Source organism: Artemia franciscana, chromosome 14, assembly GCF_032884065.1.
Source record: "Artemia franciscana chromosome 14, ASM3288406v1, whole genome shotgun sequence".
NCBI lineage: Eukaryota > Metazoa > Arthropoda > Branchiopoda > Anostraca > Artemiidae > Artemia > Artemia franciscana.
The window spans coordinates 6,210,534-6,231,456 of NC_088876.1; the positions used below are offsets into that span (position 1 = coordinate 6,210,534).

At 33.8% G+C, this 20,923-nt stretch overlaps 2 long non-coding RNA genes across 2 annotated transcripts in view; one reads left to right on the plus strand and one right to left on the minus strand.

Annotated features, from left to right (window-relative positions):
• Positions 1-1,407: 1,407 nt before the first annotated feature.
• On the plus strand, positions 1,408-14,245 carry LOC136035234 (uncharacterized). The gene is made up of 2 exons (XR_010619372.1): positions 1,408-1,551; positions 13,909-14,245. It is a non-coding gene; the product is annotated as an uncharacterized LOC136035234 (long non-coding RNA).
• LOC136035233 (uncharacterized) overlaps positions 1,874-20,923 on the minus strand; it is a 48,173-nt gene continuing 29,123 nt past the window's right edge. Inside the window, exons 2-3 of the long non-coding RNA XR_010619371.1 lie at positions 6,324-6,519; positions 1,874-2,224 (exon numbers count right to left, since the gene is read on the minus strand). This is a non-coding gene — a long non-coding RNA (uncharacterized LOC136035233). The remainder of the gene's footprint in view (positions 2,225-6,323; positions 6,520-20,923) is intronic.

Genomic DNA, 20,923 nt, shown 5'->3' on the forward strand with positions numbered 1-20,923 from the left:
AGTGCGTCTTCTGTAGGACATACGTGATAACAAATTTAACAATAAGTGGTCTCAGCCATGATATTGTGTTTTGTTGGTGTGAACTTTTCATAAAAGCTGCAAAAACGAGTGCCTTCCTGTCTTGACCACCTCATAAACCTTTCTCTGGATCTTTGAGTCTTCCCAGAAGTACTAAAGATTGCAAGAGTGGCTCCTCTTCATAAAGAAGGGAAAATACATTACCCAACTCGTCGAAGACCTATATCTATTCTTCCATTTTTTTTTCTAAGTTATATGAGAAAGTGGTAGATGCCCAGTTAACCTGTTATATTGAAAATAATAAAATTCTAATGGAAAACCAATTTGGGTTCAGAAAAGGGTTATATACGGATATGGAAGTTCTGAAATTGGTCGATTGAATTAGTGATGCATTTGAAGCTGGTCTCATACTTGCAGCTGTGTTTTTGCATGTGAAAAAAATTGTTCTTTATGGTGGGCCACTCAGAGCTTATTCAAGTTCTTGACTCGATTGAGCTGAAGGGTTCAAGCTTGGAGCGGTTTTCATCGTATCTAAACGATCGGTATCAGATAGTTCATAATGGATCATTTCTATCTTCAAAAAAGAATTTAGAGTGCGGGGTCCCACAAGGGTCAATCTAGGAACCCCTACTTTTTATCATTTTCATTGATCGAGTGAAGCATTACCTGTTGGAGGCTGGTGTCACCCTGTTCGCAGATGACACTTTGCTATTTCTGGCAGCGCCTTCGCTTGAAATTGGTAATGATTTTCTTTGCTATTAATTTTTGTTTTTTATCTTCTTCTTGTATTTTTTTCTTTCTTCCTTCATCAGTTGAGTTTCTTGTTTGTTGAGTAGCTCGGTATGAATATATTTTTTATTAGCTGAGGGTGATAACTTCGCTTGCCCTTCCAAGCTTATTGCCTTTTTTGGCAGGCGAAAGGTGAATTGTGTTTGTTTTCTTTTTATAATAAATTATTAACTGGGCCATTTATTAATCGAGATCGATTGAGTAGGCCAAGAAGTAGCTGTTGGCTCCTAAAATTAGTCAGATATACTATCCTCACCGTAATTTGTTGCATATAAAAAACAAAGAACGAGTTTTTTTGATAAAAGGAAATGAGAATAATTTTCAGCTGGTGAAGTAGAAATTTTGACGAAGAACTACGTTAACCCATCCTGAATGCTTTAAAAAATAATAATAAAATAAATATATTTGTTGCACACATATACTTCATGTACAACCTGTGTGGTCTAAGAATCTATTTACCTAATTTGTTTTAAAGTTTTGGCAAATTCCAAAGAAGTTTGTAGAGTCATCAATAGGAAGTTATTTTGCGAAACGGAGTCCCGTTAGAATACAATTAAAAAAACAAAACAAATAATTTAGCAAATTAAATTAAGACGTGCTTCAGCTGAAAAGGAACAAAAACTAATTTGAGGTTCAATTCACATTTTTCTTTCAGAGTTAATTGTGCCATGTCAAGGAGTAGTATAGTGATTGCTGTGTTTTTTCTCGTTTTTTTTCTATTAGTTAATGGAAAGTTTACGTCAGGTAAATATATACGTTTCCCAAATTGAACTAAAAATTGCCTTAAAATAGTATTAACATGTTTACTTTTCCTAAGAGGAGTTTAAATGCCTACTTTTTTAAGTAATTGCTCTTTATGTGCGTATAGGTTGATAAGCATTATCGATGGACTTACGAGAGGGGGCAGGTTTTAGCTATAGGCCTCTTGAAGTCACTTAAAAGTAGGGGCAGATTTGCGGGAGGGTAGATGGGGTAGTTTTCCCAGCCGAAGGATAATAAATCCAAGTACTGAACTGATGAAAAGGCTTTGTGCTTACTCCCTTTGCTCAAAAGTAGAACTTATGCTACGAGACATTTATTCCTGAACACTCAAAACTTTATGTTTATGGCTTATATTTTTTCACATGCTTTTTTTTATAATTTGAAAATAATTCTGGCAAATATTAATGTTTTGATTGATTGAAAAATATTAGCCACCATTACGGTTAAGTTGGTAAAAATCAGGATAGCAGCTTGGTAATTTCGCTACCCAGTAAATTCAAAGCTATATAAAATCGAGGGTTTTCTGATTTTACTGTCAATTCCTAATTTTGATGCTGAGGAAAATACAAAAAAACATATATAATTTAGATGATTCGATAGTGTCTTCGTGCATATAGGGTGTCGGTGGCATTACTACTTGCTGAAACTGTTTTTCCTAGAAAGAAGAACTCAATTGAATACGGAGAAGAAAATAATAAAATAGAAAATACCTCATAAGAACCAAAATTGCTCAATCTTAAAAACTTATTTACTTATTACTTATTTTGCTTATTTATTACTTAAATACTTATTTTGCTAGAAAGTATTGACGGCTGCTCTTCCTTATATTCAAGAAGGTTTATCTTGATATTCATTTTATGTTTCCATAAAATTCCAAAAAATTTCTACAGTTCTTGATTATGTATTTTTCCATGTTGTGTCTTAAATTTCTCTCCGTTTTTCTTCTCTTTTTTTTTCTTTTCTTTTATTTGTTTTTTCATTGTACTCCGTTTTGTTCCATGTGAAAAATACGGGTAATAAATATTTTACTTACTTACTTACTTACTAGGAGTTTGCTAATCCGAGTTTAAATTCAATTCAATTTTTGTTTGTCATTTATACACAAAACAGATTTTCAGCGATTATAGCCTGTTAATTAGACGAAGCATCAGACACCAACAAAGGGTTGAAGGACATTTGTCTCGGTTTTCAGCTTAACAAATTGTTTTACAGGCAACCGGTGAGAACATTTTTATTTTTCACTTGCACAGATTCCAATTGAAAGGCGGGGACAGAGTGGAAGGTCATTTCCCCTAAATTAAAAAAAAATGTGAAGTTTTCATTCAAAAGAAAAACGAAAAAACAGCAAAATCATCACCCCTCCCCAGATTTCAAGAAAATACATTTTTTGTATCTCCGCTTTATAAAAAGAAAAAAAAATCCTTGCCCCCTCTCGAACATTCATCTGATTATGTGCCTAGATAAATCAGTTATGAACCCCTGTTCCTATAAATACCACAGAAGTACGTGATAATATACAAACAAAAGACTTCATTTTTTTTTAATGTATAATAAAGTTTCTCTTCTGCTGATTCAAGCGGGACGCTTTTGAAATTGTTAGATTTCAAATATTAATGAAATGTTTAAATGACCAAAATAACCTACACTTAAAATGACACAAATCCACAAATAATTCAAAAAGCATTTCTAACACGCACATCGTGTAAAACATATTAAGTAGCTATGTAAACGCATAGATAATTTCAATTAAACATCCTATTGTACCACAGTTACCAACATGCCTTCCTTGTTTACTATTCCCTTTTCCCTAATACCTCTTAATCTCTTTAAAATAATTTTTCCAGATAAATTTTCACTAAAATGTTATCTTATTAAATAAAGTTTTATTAATAAACGTTATTTTATTAAAACGTTTATTCGAGATTAAAAAAGTTAAAATTCCGTTATGCAGAAACTGTGTTCAGTTTCTGCTTTGGAGTTAGTCAACTACATTTTTGAATCAAGGACAGGATTCCTAGGTTCCTAGGATTGGTGGCACCCGGCGCAAAATTAATTATCCCCCCCATCTCCTAACTCAAACATAAATATAAAAAAAGACTAGCGGCGAGGACAACGAGATAAAAGCGCCAAGCGATAAAAGCTCCATGGAGAACTGCATTTAAAATACCAGAAGTTACAGAGATTTTTAACGGCGCCTTTAATGTGGCACATATGGTAAAACATAGTGAGCAACTACTTAAATGCATATATAACTATAAATACATAAATAACAAAACACATATATAACATATATATCTTGACTTAACATTATACTACATTAAAATTGCCAATTTTCCTTCCTATCTTTTACTACTCCCTTTATCCTTAAACCTCTTAAGGTTAATGTTACCGTTTCTTTGGGACAGTCTCTTATATGACGTCACAGTCCAGCCACCCGTTCTGTATCATAAAAAACCATCGTCTTCAGAGGTAATTAAATAAAAAAAAAAGTTTTTTTTAACTGCAAGTAGGGAGCGACACTAAAACTTAAAACGACCAGAAATTATTCCGTATATGAAAGGGGTTCTACCTCCCGCAACGCCTCGCTCTTTACGGAAAAGTTTGACTCTTTGTCACAACTCTACTTTTTCAAACAATAAAAAATCTTTAACTTAAAACAGGCTCGTAACTTTTAATGGGTAAGACTAAACTTGATCAGACTTATATATCTAAAATCAGCATAAAAATGCAATTCTTTTGATGTAACTATTGGTATCAAAATTCCGTTTTTTAGAGTTTTGTTTACTATTGAGCCGGGTCGCTCCTTACTACAGTTCGTTACCACGAACTGTTTGATAAAAGCGGGGGTAATGATAATGTCAAATTCGCAGGCAAAGGACAAGTTCTGTCCAGATGTAAAAATATCTCAGTCAAGCGAGATTTCTCTTGTAAAAAGCAAATAGAAAAGCTCACCCATAGTTCCAGTTTTTGACGGGAGTGGGCGTGAATTTCAAATTCACTTTAAAAAGCGGCCAATGTAAGTAGGAAATGTGTTCAAAAGCAGTGAAAAGCAATAGAATGTTGTATAAACATTGTAATAAACTACAAGATATCTAAAGTCTTTTTCCAGTCAATGTCGTCGGCAATGAATTTCACTACGGGGGAGATCAGTAATGGTAAATCAGATACAATTGTATAGAAATCGCCGAAATTTTTTGATACTTTGAAAAGGAAATGCATAAGATGCCAAAAACAAGAAAAATAACGTTGTAAATATATTTCGAAAAAGAATTAAAAAAAAATTATTTGATCGCCACAACTAGCATGGATTTTCACGGATGAGGGCTATAAGTTAACGGGAGTTTCCTTGTCATTGAGCATAAATTTTCAATGAATAGTAAACAGTAAAATAATGAATAAGTACAATAAGTAAATATAAGTAAAATAAGTAATAATAAATAAATAAATAAGTAAATAATAAAGTAAATAATTAAAAAAATAAAGTAATAAGAAATTAAATAAATAAGTAAAATAAGTAAAATAAGTAAAATAATGAAAGTAATTGAATAGTAAAATAGCAAAGCCGTGAGAGTGACATTTTTTTTTAATGAAAAACCCCTCAATAACAGTTGTCCTAGGAACATTGGAATGAAGGCGCCTAGGTACTCGCTTGATCAAGGCAAACATTTGCGTTAGACATTAAATAGACCACTACAAGAGGATAATCTGATAATTTTAATGATGATATTTTTTTAATATCATTATTTTAATTAATATTATTCATTATTCATTATTAATTTTTCATTATTTAATAATTCATTATTTAATAATTATCATTATTCATTATTTAATTTTTTTAATATTTTAATTTGATGATATATTTTAATGATAATTTTAATGATGATATTTTTTTAATATCATTATTTTAATTAATATTATTCATTATTCATTATTAATTTTTCGTTATTTAATAATTCATTATTTAATAATTATCATTATTCATTATTTAATTTTTTTAATATTTTAATTTGATGATATATTTTAATGATAATTTTAATGATGATAATTTTAATGATAATGATAATTTTAATGATTATAATTTAATCCGATAAAAAGCAGTAAAGGCTTACGGTTATATGACCTAAACTGTATTATACATAAACTAAAGTATTATATTTTATCCGATTTTGTATATATTTCATTAGATACATTGCCAAGATATCCTTGGCTTATACCCCGGTCACTGAAAATCGGCTACCGGTGATATAGCTGAAACATTTGTTTTTCATTTTCAATTTTTTTCCTTGTCAACTCAAAAGCAGGAAAACAGTTTAAAATAAGGATATCTTTTGCAACCAGCAGATTTGGAATCATACCATTAACATCCATAATGTTTTGTGTGTTTTTTTTTTTGTTTTTTTTTTTTAGGTCTGAGTTCTTTCTTTAACATTAAAATCCATAAACAAAAAAATTGCTTCAAGACAATCTCCCCCATAAGGCTCCATGGCCGGGAAAGAACAAGGGAGAAAAAAATACCAACAACAAAAAATATAAACAAAAACCATAAAACAAAATTGAGTCGCCCACCTTAATAATCTCCAAAAAATGACAAGCTAGGCAGGGGGCAGCACATGATTTCACTAACTCAATTAAATATCCAACTCAATCGAGAGACATCAACTCCAAGGGAAACAGGAATAAAAAATAAAGAGACAAAAAAAAACAACAAACAAACAAAATTATTTACTAGCTAGAAACATAATTTTTGAACATACCAAACGAGTGGCAGCTTCGTACGAACTCTGGGAGCGCGTTCCAGATCCTGTTGCAAGCTGTCAGAGGGTTGAAGTCAGACCTCACTGAAGGTGTGTGAAGAACCAGTAAATTGTTGGAAGTGCGGAGATGATAAGTCGATTGATCAGAAACAAAAGATATATTATTACATAGGACAGTAGGAATATGGCCGTGCAACTGTAAAAAAACGAAAGAAGAACAAGAAAGAAAATAGAGAGATTTCAAATTAAGCAAGGGTTTAAGTGAAAATCGGTTTGTTTCCTGAATAAGAGTCCTTGCTTTATCATAAAGTTTTGAAAGTGGCTTCAGAGACGAGGGAAAAGTTGACATCCAAATAACAGAACAATATGAAACATAAGACTGAACTAGGCTGCAGAACAAGAGTCGAAGAATCGACCCTGGAAATATATATTTGAGCTTTCTAAGGATTCCGAGACTCCTGGAGACTTTCATTTTAATCAGGTCAATATGATGCTTGAACGAAAGATCTTCGTCAGGCAAGATGCCTAGGAACGTAACGATCCTTAGGTCTACTTAGAGAACTTCTTGATACATTTATTTCATTTAAATCAGGGTAAGCCTTTGAGACTCAGGAGAAAATGAGAAAACATGACTTTTCGACATTTAAGGCAAAATAATTTACATCAAACCACTGGATAACTCTTTCAAAAAGGGCTATCATCCTTGAACGAAGATCAGACTCAGTTCTACCAGTTGTGCCAAGAGTACTGTCATCAGCAAAAGCAATAAGTGTATCCGGTAAGGACAAACTCTTGTCACAGCTAGTAACGGACACTGGTTGACAAAGACGACAGCAAATGGTAGGTTTTAAATTTTTAAACGCATTAATAAGGTCATTGACGTAGATTAAAAAGAGTATCGGCCCAATGACAGTTCCTTTAATCTGTCATTTTGCGAATGATGACAAAGTACAGGGTTGCCATCCCGTGAAAAAAAATCACTAGATTATCTTCTAGAAATCACTAAAACTATAATACTCTTTATCAATGTTATTGATAATTGTTTTGTTTCTAAACCATATTCTATACAGGTGCACCTATAAGAAGGGGGTAAAATTAGCCCCCTAAATGTCGAAAATACCTTTAGATTAATGTTTTGTTTCCTTTAGATTAATGTTTCATCCATGGTGGGAGCATAACATTAACATCCATTAATGGATTTGGAAGCATACCATTAACATCCATAATGTTTTGTGTTAAGTACAGGGTTGCCATCCGGTGAAAAAAATCACTAGATTCAAAAATCACTAGACAGTGTCTAGAAATCACTTGAACTATAATACTCTTTATCAATGTAATTGATAATTGTTTTGTTTCTTTACCATGTTCCATACAGGTGCACCCATAGGAAGGGGGTAAAATTAGCCCCCCTGAATGTCGAAAATACATTTAGATTAATGTTTTGTTTCTCCTCAAGTGAAAATTACCCTTGAAAGTTTGAAAAATGCCTTTTCGCATCTTTATACAGAGAATAGAACAAAATCCTTACTTCCTCTCAGGATCTTCCCAAATTGGTACCCTTAGCTTATACCCCGATCATTGAAAATCGGTTATCGGTGATATAACCGAAATATTTGATTTTCGTTTTCAATTCCTGTCCTTGTCAATTCAAAACCCCATTTTTTTTCTCCAAAGACATAGAAACTATTTTCTTTTTGCTCTAGTTGAGCTAGTATGATTAATGGAACATCAGCGACAATTTTGAAAATGACCTTGTTATATTTTCATGGAAAAAAATTGTCTCATCATACACAAATTTAGATAATCGTCGGTTTTATTGCTTTTTTAATAAGAAAAAAAGAGGCACTTGTTAATTATATGGAACATACCCAAAAAGTGAAGTTAGTTAATCTAATGAAATATACTAAAATTGGATAAAATATAATACTTTAGTTTATATAATAATATAATTTAGGTCATATATTTGCCCATTAGAGGGGGAGGGGGTAAAGTAATATAACTTAGCCTAACCTTTTCCCCACCCCATTAATGTGTAAATATATAGCTCAAAATATACAAGTCCAATGCATTCTGTCACCTGTTATTTGTCTTTGTAACTATGAAACTGATTTTAATAGATCGTACATTATCCTTATTATCCATAGCAAATTATCCTTAGCATACTTTCATTCCCAGAAATATTTTAAGGGGCTGCAGGGGTCATATAAAACCTAAGGGTATAGTTTGGACCTTTCAACTATGCTAGAAAAAATAGATCTCAAGCTTTTGATCGAGTAATTTTTGGGGGAAAAGAGACGTGGGAGTGGGACTAGTACCCGTCCAATGTTTTTGATCAAATAAAAGAGACAATATAAATTTTAATTTTCGTTCAAATGAGCCCAATCCAATCGTTCTAGGATCGTTGGTTCGATACAATCACCCCTGGGGGTAAAAAGTTAATTAAAGCGCATCTGTAGTTTTTCGTAAAAAAAATCGACATTTTTTTATATGCGTGCTTGATGCTAATACAGTATGGTTCTCTGATATGCCGAATCTAATGGTATGGTATTAATTGAAATTCTTTGACTTTTAGGGTGGTTTTCCCTCCCTCTTTTGAAAATCGGGCCAATTTTCGAAGTTTCGTAGCCCTCTATGAGTAAAAAGAAGCTTAATGAATCTTAAATATTTGGAATCCACATAATAAGCCGATGATATATTGATTGATATCAAAATTCCGTTTATTAGAATTTCGGTCAATTTTGAGCCATTTCGCTCCATTCTTGCATTACATTACAGTACAAACTGTTTGATAAGTTAGCATTTGGATCTAAAAACTTAAGGGATTGGTAATTATCTGCGCTTATTAGGTGTTTGAATTACAAATAAGAGAATTTGGAGAATTATTGAAATTTCGATTAGATATAAGAAGTAAAGATTAAACTGTTAGGCAATTCCCAGGGTGGATACTCTCCCCCTCCTTAATCCAAATTGATTTCAATCATCAAACTAAAATCGATTTAATCTATCTAGTTATATTACAAATCGTATTATAAAAATCACTAAGGACTATTTTATTGTTCAATGCTTTCTTTTTCTTTTATTCATTCAGAAAATTATATATAATGTATACCCACCTTCTTATTTTTCAATTAAATAGAAAAATAAGTCTTTTCAACTGAAAGTAAGGAGGAGCATTAAAACAAAATGAACAGAAATTATTGCGAATATGAGGGGGTTCCCCTCCTCAGTACCTAGCATTTCACGCTAAAGTTTGACTTTTTTTCAAATTATTTAAGAATGAGTCCTGATACACAGTAACCGTTTGATGGAATTTGTTTAATTACAATTTGTTTTAACAAATGTTAAAAACACTTTAGTGTAGAGTTCGAGGTACTGAGGAGGGGTCAATCCCTTCATATACGTAATAAGTTCTGTTCGTTTTAAGTTCTAATGGTGCTCTTTAATCTCAAGAGAAAAAATAGTTTTTTAAATAATTTCTGATAGTTTTTAATTAATGCTGGGAAATCCAGACCTCCCTCCCACGCCCTTCCCCGCAAAAATTCATCCGTGGAAGCCCCCGCAAGACCCTCCCCCTCCCCCTGATAATATATTCACATTCCCCAATAGCCAACACTATGTGTAAGCAATGGGGAGAATTCATAACTTGTCACTTAAAAAGGGCACTAGAACTTTGGTTTCCGATGAAATGGGCCCTCTTGTTAGTAGCAGTAGCAAAACGAATTTTGACAAAGCACAATATTGTAAAACTAGACGGTAGACTTGCGCTACTATCTAATAAAATGTCTATAATAAAACATATTATATTCAAAAATTACAATTTCCTGAAGTCTACTAAACACAAATTATTCGTTCTCCTAAGATTTTTTATTAATTTGCTTAACAGGTTTTAGTACTGGAGATTCTAGTCCCATACTGAACTAGCTCTAGGCCCTGAACTCCTGTCTGTTTAAATTTTCTGTATTTCTTCTGTATTTCTTTGGTCAGTTGCTATAGTCTCACTGGAAATAGGAAGGGATCATGGCTCTGGATCAGGCACCCGTCTTGGAATTTTTCTTGGGCAGAGGGGAATTAATAAAAAACAATATTCGATAATTTGAATTAGAATCACCGCGAACTTCGGGAAGCCATAGGATTTCAGGGGGGTTGATCTCACAACACCGGGTTGAACACCGGGAAACATTCCCAATGATATAAAAAAAACACCCGCTGGAGTAGGGCTGTTACAGGAATGGAGGGATAGGGTTGTCATGGGAATGGAGGGATAGGGCTTTCATCGGACCCGAATGGCGGTCACTACTCTGATAAACTATCAATACCCTTTGTTATTGTTTTTGATGATACTAGTAATTTCGGGTGTTACCTATCATGCTAGAAGCTAGGGCTATATTTCTCCTATTCAAAAGAAGGGAAGCCTGAATGATTTTGCCGGAGTGTGACCAATCAACCTAACCCCAGTTTTGTTTTAATGTAAGACGGTTTTGTAGCTAATTGATTAAAGGCAGAGATTCTTGAACTCATTGGCATACAATATTTTGGAAACCTGATTGAGACATCTACTTCATATTACCTTGTATGACAAAACTCTGTGAACCTATGAATACCGTTATGATCAAACAGTTCCTGGTAACGAACTGTAGTAAGGAGCGATCCGGCTCAATAGTAACCAAAACTCTAAAAAATTAAATTTTTATATCAATAGCTACATCAAAAGAATCTCATTTTAATGCTGATTTTAAATATATAAGTTTCATCAAGTTTAGTCTTAGCCATCAAAAGTTACGAGCCTGAGAAAATTTGCCTTATTTAGGAAAATAGGGGGAAACACCCCCTAAAAGTCGTAGGATCCTAACGAAAATGACATCATCAGATTCAGCGTATCAGAGAACCCTACTGTAGAAGTTTCAAGCTCCTATCTACAAAAATGTGGAATTTTGCATTTTTTGCCAGAAGACAAATCACGGGTGCGTGTTTATTTTTTTATTTATTTTTTTTTTTTTCCCAGGGGTCATCGTATCGACCAAGTGGACCTAGAATGTCGCAAGAGGGCTCATTCTAACGGAAATGAAAAGTTCTAGTGCCCTTTTTAAGTGACCAAAAAAATTGGAGGGCATCTAGGCCCCCTCCTACGCTCATTTTTTCCCAAAGTCAACGGATCAAAATTTTTAGATAGCCCTTTTGTTCAGCATAGTCGAAAATCATAATAACTATGTATTTGGGGATGACTTACTCCCCCACAGTCCCTGGGGGAGGGGCTGCAAGTTACAAACTTCAACCAGCGTTTACACATAATAATGGTTATTGGGAAGTGTACAGACGTTTTCAGGGGGATTTTTTTGGTTTTGGGGGTAGGGTTGAGGGAGGGGGCTATGTGGGAGGGTCTTTCCTTGGAGAAATATGCCATGGGGGAAAAAAATCAATGAAAAGGGCGCAGGACGAATCTGGTCACGTTAGAAAAAAACGTCAAATTCAGAGCTTAATATACAATGCTGGGTGTTCGGAGCCTCTCTATTATGGAGTATAATTTGAAAATAACACAACTATACGAGCGATAAAACATATATACCACAACTATAACTCAACTAACGAAAGACCTGCTAGAGATAACACAACTATAAAGCGAAAACAGGTGAAAACTAACGGGAAAATAAACGAACTAAGAGGTGGAAGGGGCCCAGAGAAAAAATATAATTCTTTTTCAATTTTGAGCCAAACTTCCGCAAAGGAGTAATAATGTCAGAAGCCCCGAAATACCGAATTATTTTCTTTTCAAACAGTTCGTGGTAAAGAACTGTAGTAAGGGGCGACCCGGCTCAATAGTAAACGGAACTCTAAAATACGGAATTTTGATGCTAAAAAATACATCAAAAGAATCGAATTTTCACGCTGATTCTAAATATATAAGTTTCAATTAATTTAGTCCTTTTCATCAAAAGTTACGAGCCTGAGAAAATTTGCCCTATTTTGGAAAAAAGGGGGAAACATCCCCTAAAAGTCATAGAATCTTAACGAAAATCACACTATCGCATTCGGTATATCAGAGAACTCTATAGCAAAAATTTCAAGCTCCTATCTACAAAAATGTGGAATTTCGTATTTTTTGCCAGAAGACAAATCACGGGTGCGTGTTTATTTGTTTGTTTGTTGTTGTTTTTTTCCTTTTCCCCAGGGGTCATCGTATCGACCAGGTGGTCTTAGAGTGTGGCAAGAGGGCCCATTCTTACGGAAATGAAAAGTTATAGTGCCCTTTTTAAGTGATAAAAAAATTGGAGGGCAAATAGGCCCCCTCCCACGCTAATTTTTTCCAAAAGTCAACAGATTAAAATTTTAAGATAGCCATTTTGTTCCGCATAGTCGAAAACCATAAGAACTTTGTCTTTGGGAATGGCTTACTCCCCCACAATCCCTGGGGGAGGGGCTGCAAGTTACAAACTTTGACCAGTGTTTACATATAGTAATGGTTATTGGGAAGTGTACAGACGTTTTCATGGGGATTTTTTGGTTTGGGGGGTGGGGTTGATGGGAGAGGGCTTTGTGGGAGGATCTTTCCTTTGAGGAATATGTCATGGGGGAAGAAAAATTCAATGAAAAGGGCGCAGGATTTTCTAGCATTACTATAAAAAAAAACAATGAAAAAATAAACATGAAAACGTTTTTTCAAATGAAAGTAAGGAATAGCATTGAAATTTAAAACGAACAGAGATTATTACGCATATGAGGGGTTCTAAAAATACTTTAGCGTAAAGAGCGAGGTATTTAGGAGGAGATAAATACCTCGCTCTTTATGCTAAAATCTTCTTAGTAATTTCAACTATTTATTCTACGGCCTTTTTGATTCAGGGGTCATTCTTAAAGAATTGGGACAAAAATTACGATTTAGTGTAAAGAGCGAGGTATTAACGAGGGTACAAACCCCCTCGTACACATAATAAAAATATAAGAATATAAAGGTTTGTTACGTAAGTTAATTCTTAAGTTACGTATATTTTTAACTAATAAAAACGTTCGTTGAAAATTAAAAGTTCTAGTAGCCTTTTTAAGTAACCGAAAAATTGGAGGGCAGCTAGGCCTCCTTCCCCACCCCTTATTTCTCAAAATCGTCTGATCAAAACTAAGAGAAAGCCATTTAGCCAAAAAAAAATTAATATACTAATTTCATTTCAATAATTTATGTGCGGAGAGCCAAAATCAAACATGCATTAATTCAAAAACGTTCAGAAATTAAATGAAAAAAACTAGTTTTTTTAACTGAAAGTAAGGAGCGACATTAAAACTTAAAACGAACAGAAATTACTCCGTATATGAAATGGGTTGTCCCCTCCGCAGTCCCTCGCTCTTTACGCTAAAGTTTGACTCTTTGCCACAATTCTACTTTTTAAAACAATTAAAAACTTTAGCGTAAAGAGTGAGGGACTGCGGAGGGGACAACCCATTTCATATACGGAGTAATTTCTGTTCGTTTTAAGTTTTAATGTCGCTCCTTATTTTCAGTTAAAAAAACTAGTTTTTTTATTTAATTCTTATAAAGCTTGGAAGATCTATCTTTAAATGCCAACATCTATCTTTAAATATGGAATATTTATTTCAGGGCAAAAAACACATTTTCTAGCAAATAGAAAGTTTGATATTGCTCCGAAGTGGGATACAGATGCAAAACAGAAATTATTTCATACAGAGTCGCTTGTTTCAACTGTTGGAGCTTATTTGAAAAGATGGCGTCGTACGGCAACCTTGGATATACTTTACAACATTCTTCGAATTTGTATTTTATTTATTCTTTCCGAAAAATTTCCGCTTATCGAATCTAGTGTTCAATAAACTTGTTGTTTTGTATTAGATCTTCATTTTGCTGCTCTTTACAAAATTAAATTTTTGAAAAAATTCTCTTATTGAATGTAGCTTTGAATAAATTTGCCATTAAAGTATTGTGTTCGTTTCTTTTTTTTAAATTAAATTTAAATAAGTACTTCTCTCAGGGAATCCTGTTACGAATAAACTTTTTTATGAAATCTTGATTAAAGTCTTATTGCCTTAAAAAAAAACTAAAAAAAAGAAAGAAAAAAAAAACAGACCCATAAGTACTACCTTAGTCCTACACATGCACAAAGTTTTATTTTTCATGTTGTTCACTGTAGGAGACAGTGAACCCCCAAACTAAGATTATTGGCAACAGACGTCGTCAATTGAAATGGACGTTTCTTTCAATTTGATGTCATTATTGAGGCGTTCCAGGCTCGTTAAAAATTCTCAAACATTGCTTCTCGACATTAATAATTTCTTGTCAGCTAAATTTAAATGAAAATCACCATTTCCAAAATAGTGTTGCATGGATAATATTTGTCACAAGACGTTTTGCTCAAAGACTCATTCTGGATTTTGAGCCGTACTCACTCGTTACCGAGAGTAAGCCGTACTCATTGGGTCTGATCATCAGCATTGCATACTCTTTACTGTGATTTGCCAAACTATACCTTTACCATGGACTTACCGGCTTTGCTCACCGGCCGTGCTAAATTTTTTCCTATGCTTTACCATGTTTTGCCATGCCTAACCTTTACCATGGCCTTACTGACCGTGCTCATGCTTACTGAACCATGCTCACTCATAACATGCTACAGCTACTTCTGCATTCAGGAAAAAATTCTCACAGTCAGGTAGTAGTGTCTCAAGCACGTCCTCACTTTTAACATATATTCAGTCCTGTCTATGAACAAAGCAAATAGACAACCTTATTATTAGTTACTCAGAAGAAAAGAAAACATACAAGATGCTGATGAAAAGTAATTTAACAGACCTGACGTCCTGTTGGCTTAGGAAGACAGATTACATACCAAAGTCTGATGGAAAGGGAACAAATAGAGGGATATTTTTCTTTGCTCCGACAAGCAAAGTACATATAGAATGCTAATGCACATCAAGCCAACTTGGCCAAAAGTTTTTGGGTTGGACAGACATACGCTGGTGACAAGCAAACAACTGAAACTGATAGTCTACTAGGTCAGACGGACGAAACATTGTACTCTTTTTTGTGCCAAATGAAGAACAAATATTTTGCCTGCTTAATCACGATACAAAATTCAGAGCAGCTAATTGAGTGAATGTTTCGTGGCTGGGTAAGTTGTGAGTGCGACAATAAATTTAAAATTTACGTTAAGCTGACTAATTCACTTAGATTAGGAATTAATAAGGATGAAGAGTTAATGCTAGGTAACACGAAAATTAAAAAACAGATCATTGGTGGTTCTAAGCCTGGGTAGAGGGAGGAGGGCAGCTACCCGCCCCCCTAATTTTTCTGACATCAGAAATTAAATTTCTTCTATTTTTACAAAAGGTGTACCTTTGATATGCCTTGCCCCCCCTAGATTATGAGGCTTAAAACCACTACCCAAATGGATAGTTTAGTAGTAAAGATGGTGGATGCAGCGAAGATGTCAAAAGCGGAATAGGTGTAGCATAGGATTTTTTTCTTTTTTTTTTCTTTTTTTTGCAGTTAAATGGATCTTAAACCACAAGAAGATGTGTGTTCAAAGTAACATTAGTGTATTGGAAGCCAAAGTAACGACAGAGGTAAGTACAGAGATAGGGAAAGATGAGGAGTGTGACGACAGAGACAAGGAGGTATCGTCAGCGTTGAAGAAGGAAGAGAATTTAAAGTATGCCAGAATCCAATAAGTCACTGATTCGAAGAGAGAAAAAACCGTAAACTTGACGAATCAAAGCTCTAAAACTGAACTAGATTATCATCACAAACCAAAAAGCAGATATTTAAATTGCCAGTTTCTAGGAAGCAAAAGAAGAAGAAGAACCAAACAAATATTTTGCTTTGTAAAAAGTATTTTTGAAATATTGGAAAAGTTTAGAAGAATAGGAATAAAGTCTTCGATGTAGCATCCGAAGCAACGAAAATAGCCCAAAGTAGCCCAGTTAAAATAGCCGAGCCATCATAGCAAGGTCGGGCCATCAAGGCTTTATGGCCGGGTGTGTAGGGGGAAAGAAAAAAAAGAAGAATACTTAAAAAGAAAACGACGGTCAACCATAACCCATGGCTGCTCGGCGAATACCCAGCCAGAGCAAAGTCGATGCGCAAAAAGTATAAACACAAATTTCCAACTTGACTTAGACGTTTTAACCGCATGGCCTCATTAAAAGAGAAGCAAGCAATAATAATACTAGAAAATGAATAAAAATACAAAAAAAAGAATAATAAATAAATGTATAAACAATAATAATAATGAATATTATCTGATTAAGACTATCCCAAAATCATGAATATTTTTACAGCTAAAATACAGCTAAATGAATATTAATTTACGAATATTGACCCAGGACGGCCTAGAACCCATGGCATATTTATCTATCCTTAGACATCATCTTTAATGGTAAGTGCATCCGAAGCTGACAAAGACATTGATAAGAACGTTATTTCGTTTGCCAAGACAGATTACAATCCTTCTATATCATTTATACGACCGTAGCAGTTGTATTACCGACCAGTGTTGTCAATACGGTACAATTGTACCACTTTTTGTAAAGTTCAGAGGTCCTGATATAATTGGAAATTTTTGGGTTCAACACAAGTTTTCTGGTGTCTTTGGGTTTTACTTGCTCCTCTCTGACTCAGATTTCTGTTTACGTTTATAAAAAAAAGTTCTTATTGTCATGGCAAATTTACAACCTGCTGTTCAGATAGCAAAAATTAATCTCTCGTGGTACAATTTTAGTCGGAAAACTGGTGCAGTTTATCTCAAAACATTGGCAATGCTGAAAAATTTCAGGCACGAGGAATTTTTTACTGAGAAATATTTTATGGTGGATTTTTCAAGGAGGGGGTGGATTTCCTGGGTTTATTTGAAAAAACGATAAGAAATTAAGCAAAAAAAGTTTTTTTCTAATGAACATAAGGCGCATTATTAGAACTAAAAGGAACAGAAATTATTCAGTAAATAAGAGGAGCTGCTCAGCTGCTCAGCTTCTCGGCGGTCTATACGCTAAAGTTCGACCTTGTGTCTCAATTCTTTAAGCACGATTCCTGAAACACAAGGGCCGAGTAATTAGAATGAAAACCTCTTTTAAAAGTTCTAAAAAAAACTTTAGTGTGAAAAGAAGGGTATTGAGGAGGAGGCTGTTCCACTTAAATACAGAATAATTTCTGTTTGTTTTAAGTTTTAATGTTGTTCCTTATTTTCAATAGAAAAAACTTATTTTTTATTTAATTAAATTTGTTTTATTAGAAAATTTCGCTACTCTCTGTCATGTTCCAGTACCAAACTACAAGTAGAGGAAAAAGGAGAAAAAAAGAGGACGTATCAGTCCTTTAAATTTTTTTATTGGAAAATTTTGCTACTCTTTATGATGTTCCAGTAACAAGCTAGAAGTGGAGAAAAAGGAGAAAAAAAGAGGACACGTCAGTCCTTTAATTTTTTTATTGGAAAATTTTGCTAATCTCTGTGATGTTCAAGTGCCAAGCAAGAAGTGGAGGAAAAACGAGAAAAAAAAAGATGACACATCAGTCCTTTAAATTTTTTTATTGGGAAATTTTCGCTACTCTGTGTGATGTTCCAGCGCCAAGCTAGAAATGGAGGAAAAAGGAGAAAAAAGAGGACACGTCAGTCCTTTAATTTTTTTTATTGGAAAATTTTGCTAATCTCTGTGATGTTCCAGTGCCAAGCTAGAAGTGGAGGAAAAAGGAGAAAAAAAGAGGACACGTCAGTCCTTTAATTTTTTTTATTGGAAAATTTTGCTAATCTCTGTGATGTTCAAGTGCCAAGCAAGAAGTGGAGGAAAAACGAGAAAAAAAGATGACACATCAGTCCTCCCTATGTAAAAAAAAATATTTTCCTTGTTATTCAAGCCAGGGGATTGTAAGGCTCCTGTATAAGGTTTTCGGCCATGCAAATTCTAAGTGTGTACTTTTTGCTTCGGTTCGACGCCATTTTTTAAGGGTTTCAGGCAATTTTTCAAAATTTCCGTAAATATGTTTATAAAATAACATTTTACTATCAATAGTAATCGAGATAATAGTTGCCCTTCAGCTACAAATGGCAATTTTTTTTATCACAAGTCAATTTCTATTACAACGCGTTTTTTAATTTTTGTCAACTATGGGCGGTGGGTTATTTTTGACAAGGGTGCAGTTATCGCTGCAAATATTATAAATAGAAGGGTTCGTACTCGAGGGGTCAGTTATAGCCCCAGTTATAAATTTTAATGTTAAATTCTATTGAAAGAATTTTATAATTTACGGATTTTAAAGAAGATGAGCTTAATTATTTTTTACTTAAAAAGCGATTAGTATAAATGAGAATAATATTAAAATGTAACTAAGCAAAAATTAATAAATATAATGTAATGATTAATAAGACAAAATTATTTATAATTTTAGATTTATAAATATTTTTAGTACTTTATAGGGCATGTTTTTGCTCGAGATTACTGATTAATCTTGAATAATACTTTATATGGATTAACGCAGTATTCACAACCCTGTATCAAAACGGTTGAACGTACAATGAAAAAAAAGAAAAGAAAAAAATTCAGACAAAATTTTAGAGAATTTAGACTTTTACAATATTTTCAATAAATATAAATAGCAGAAAACCTACTGGAACTGAGACATTTGCAAAAAAAAACTGCCTTGGATACCCTTTAATATTCAGGATTGGAGACATGTTTAGGGTGTCATAACAAAGGTATATAGAAGGTTATAGCTGATAATTTCAAATTCTAATGTGAAACCCCATGGATGACTGGACTTGATGGAGCGGAGTTTATTCTAGTGCTTAAAAAAGTTATTAATTTTTTAATCAGATTCGTTCAAGAGTTGTGGCTTTTTAAGATATTTCCAACGACGAATATTTTGTTTTTATGATTTAAATGATTGGGTGATTTATGCGTTTTAAGTGATTTGAAGTAGTTTTTATGGTTTATTGTGACAAATGTCACACAGTACCTAGAATTTTTTTTTATAATATTCTCGTTTCTGTATGAAAAGTGGACCTGGAAAATGAAACGTTAAAACATTATGAGGTTAGCTTTCATTGGCTTTCCACTAACTTTCTTGTGAAAAGTATTCGTTCCAAAAAAATCGGTATAGCAACTACCTTCTGAAATGGAATCAGTTTTCGTTCCTGATGTCCTACTTCTGATTTTCAAGAAAACGAACGTAATACTACGCCATCAGAGCCTTACATAACCTAATACGAACTTTTGAAATGAAAACGTTGCTATTTTTACGAGGAATGAGATATCCCGTCCCAAATTATGGCTTCTAATACAACGCTAAATTGCCAAGCAAAATAAATGAGACGCCTAGATTGATCAATAGCTCATTTTTACCCAATCAGAATTCTGTGTGCTCTAAAAAAAATTTTGAATTTTTTTTTACACGACGTTTTAATGACGCTCTTGCGATTTTATTGTTGCCACCCTTTCTGAGCATATTCAGCATTCATTCTAGTAAACTAAACAGCTTTAGTTTACTGACTTACATATATCAGCAAAACACTTTTTAACTCAACGTCATGTGACGTTTAAGCGGCGTTCTATCATTTGAAGATAAAAGTGACAATACCAGTGTGATCAGCAGTTCTTATCCATTTCTATACTTTCTTGCACAACTAAAGCCCCATCTGAGCTTTTCTGATGATCTACGACGTTTTAGTGGTAGAACTTATGTCTCCTCTTCCAGGATTACTCAACGTTACTGATATCCATGTTTTCTTCAAACTGAATAATTATTGTGCTGACATCTGTGGTATATTGTGTGCAAGGATATACTCATGATTTCGGTTCGGGGGAGGGTATTTTTGGGGGAGGAGAGGGTTTACAAAAAAATTTACAAAGCGCATAAAAAATTTTTTTACATGCATTTTTGCTAGTTTACACTAGTTAAAGAAAATTTGAGGGTGGGGGCTCAAACCCAGTAGCCCCCTTCCGTATGGGCATGGACTTGACAGTGTACAGCCTTCTTGAGATTACACCATAATTAGGGCAAGATCTCGTTCCTCGTACACATTTGGTAAACAGCAAGCTAGTGAGTAAGATAAAACTATTCCACCCAGAGAGGGATGAACGTATGGAGGATTTTGGGATGATTCTTCCCCCCGCCCTTATTATTTCCGATGATTTCAAAGACAAAATTCCGCAAGCCCAGCGATTTGGAACATTTACTGCAGCGTCTAATCAATGTCTTTCTTATTGTCATCATTGACATATTTGGGTGCACTTGTGTTCTTTAAGATTGCTTTAAGGTCTTTTTTGCAGGAGTGTCAATTCGTGTGAGGGTGCAAACAGTACATTTATCCCTCTATATTTTTTTTATCTCTTCTTTTTGGATTTTAAGACGCCTTTTTTGGGAGGCATTTTTATTGAAAAACCTCTTTTCGGTATTCTCATTGAAAAATATTTACACGAAATTTTGCCTCCTCCCCCCAGATTTTTGAAAATCCCTACGAATTTATTGAAATATAGAGCATCTCCGGGTCAATAGTGAAATCTTGCAATATTTTAGAGAATCTGTTCCTTATTTTTCCTTTGTATTTCAACTAATAAAACTGCTTAAAACGTCTGGGGAGCCGGACACAGCTAGAACTTTTAACAGGGTT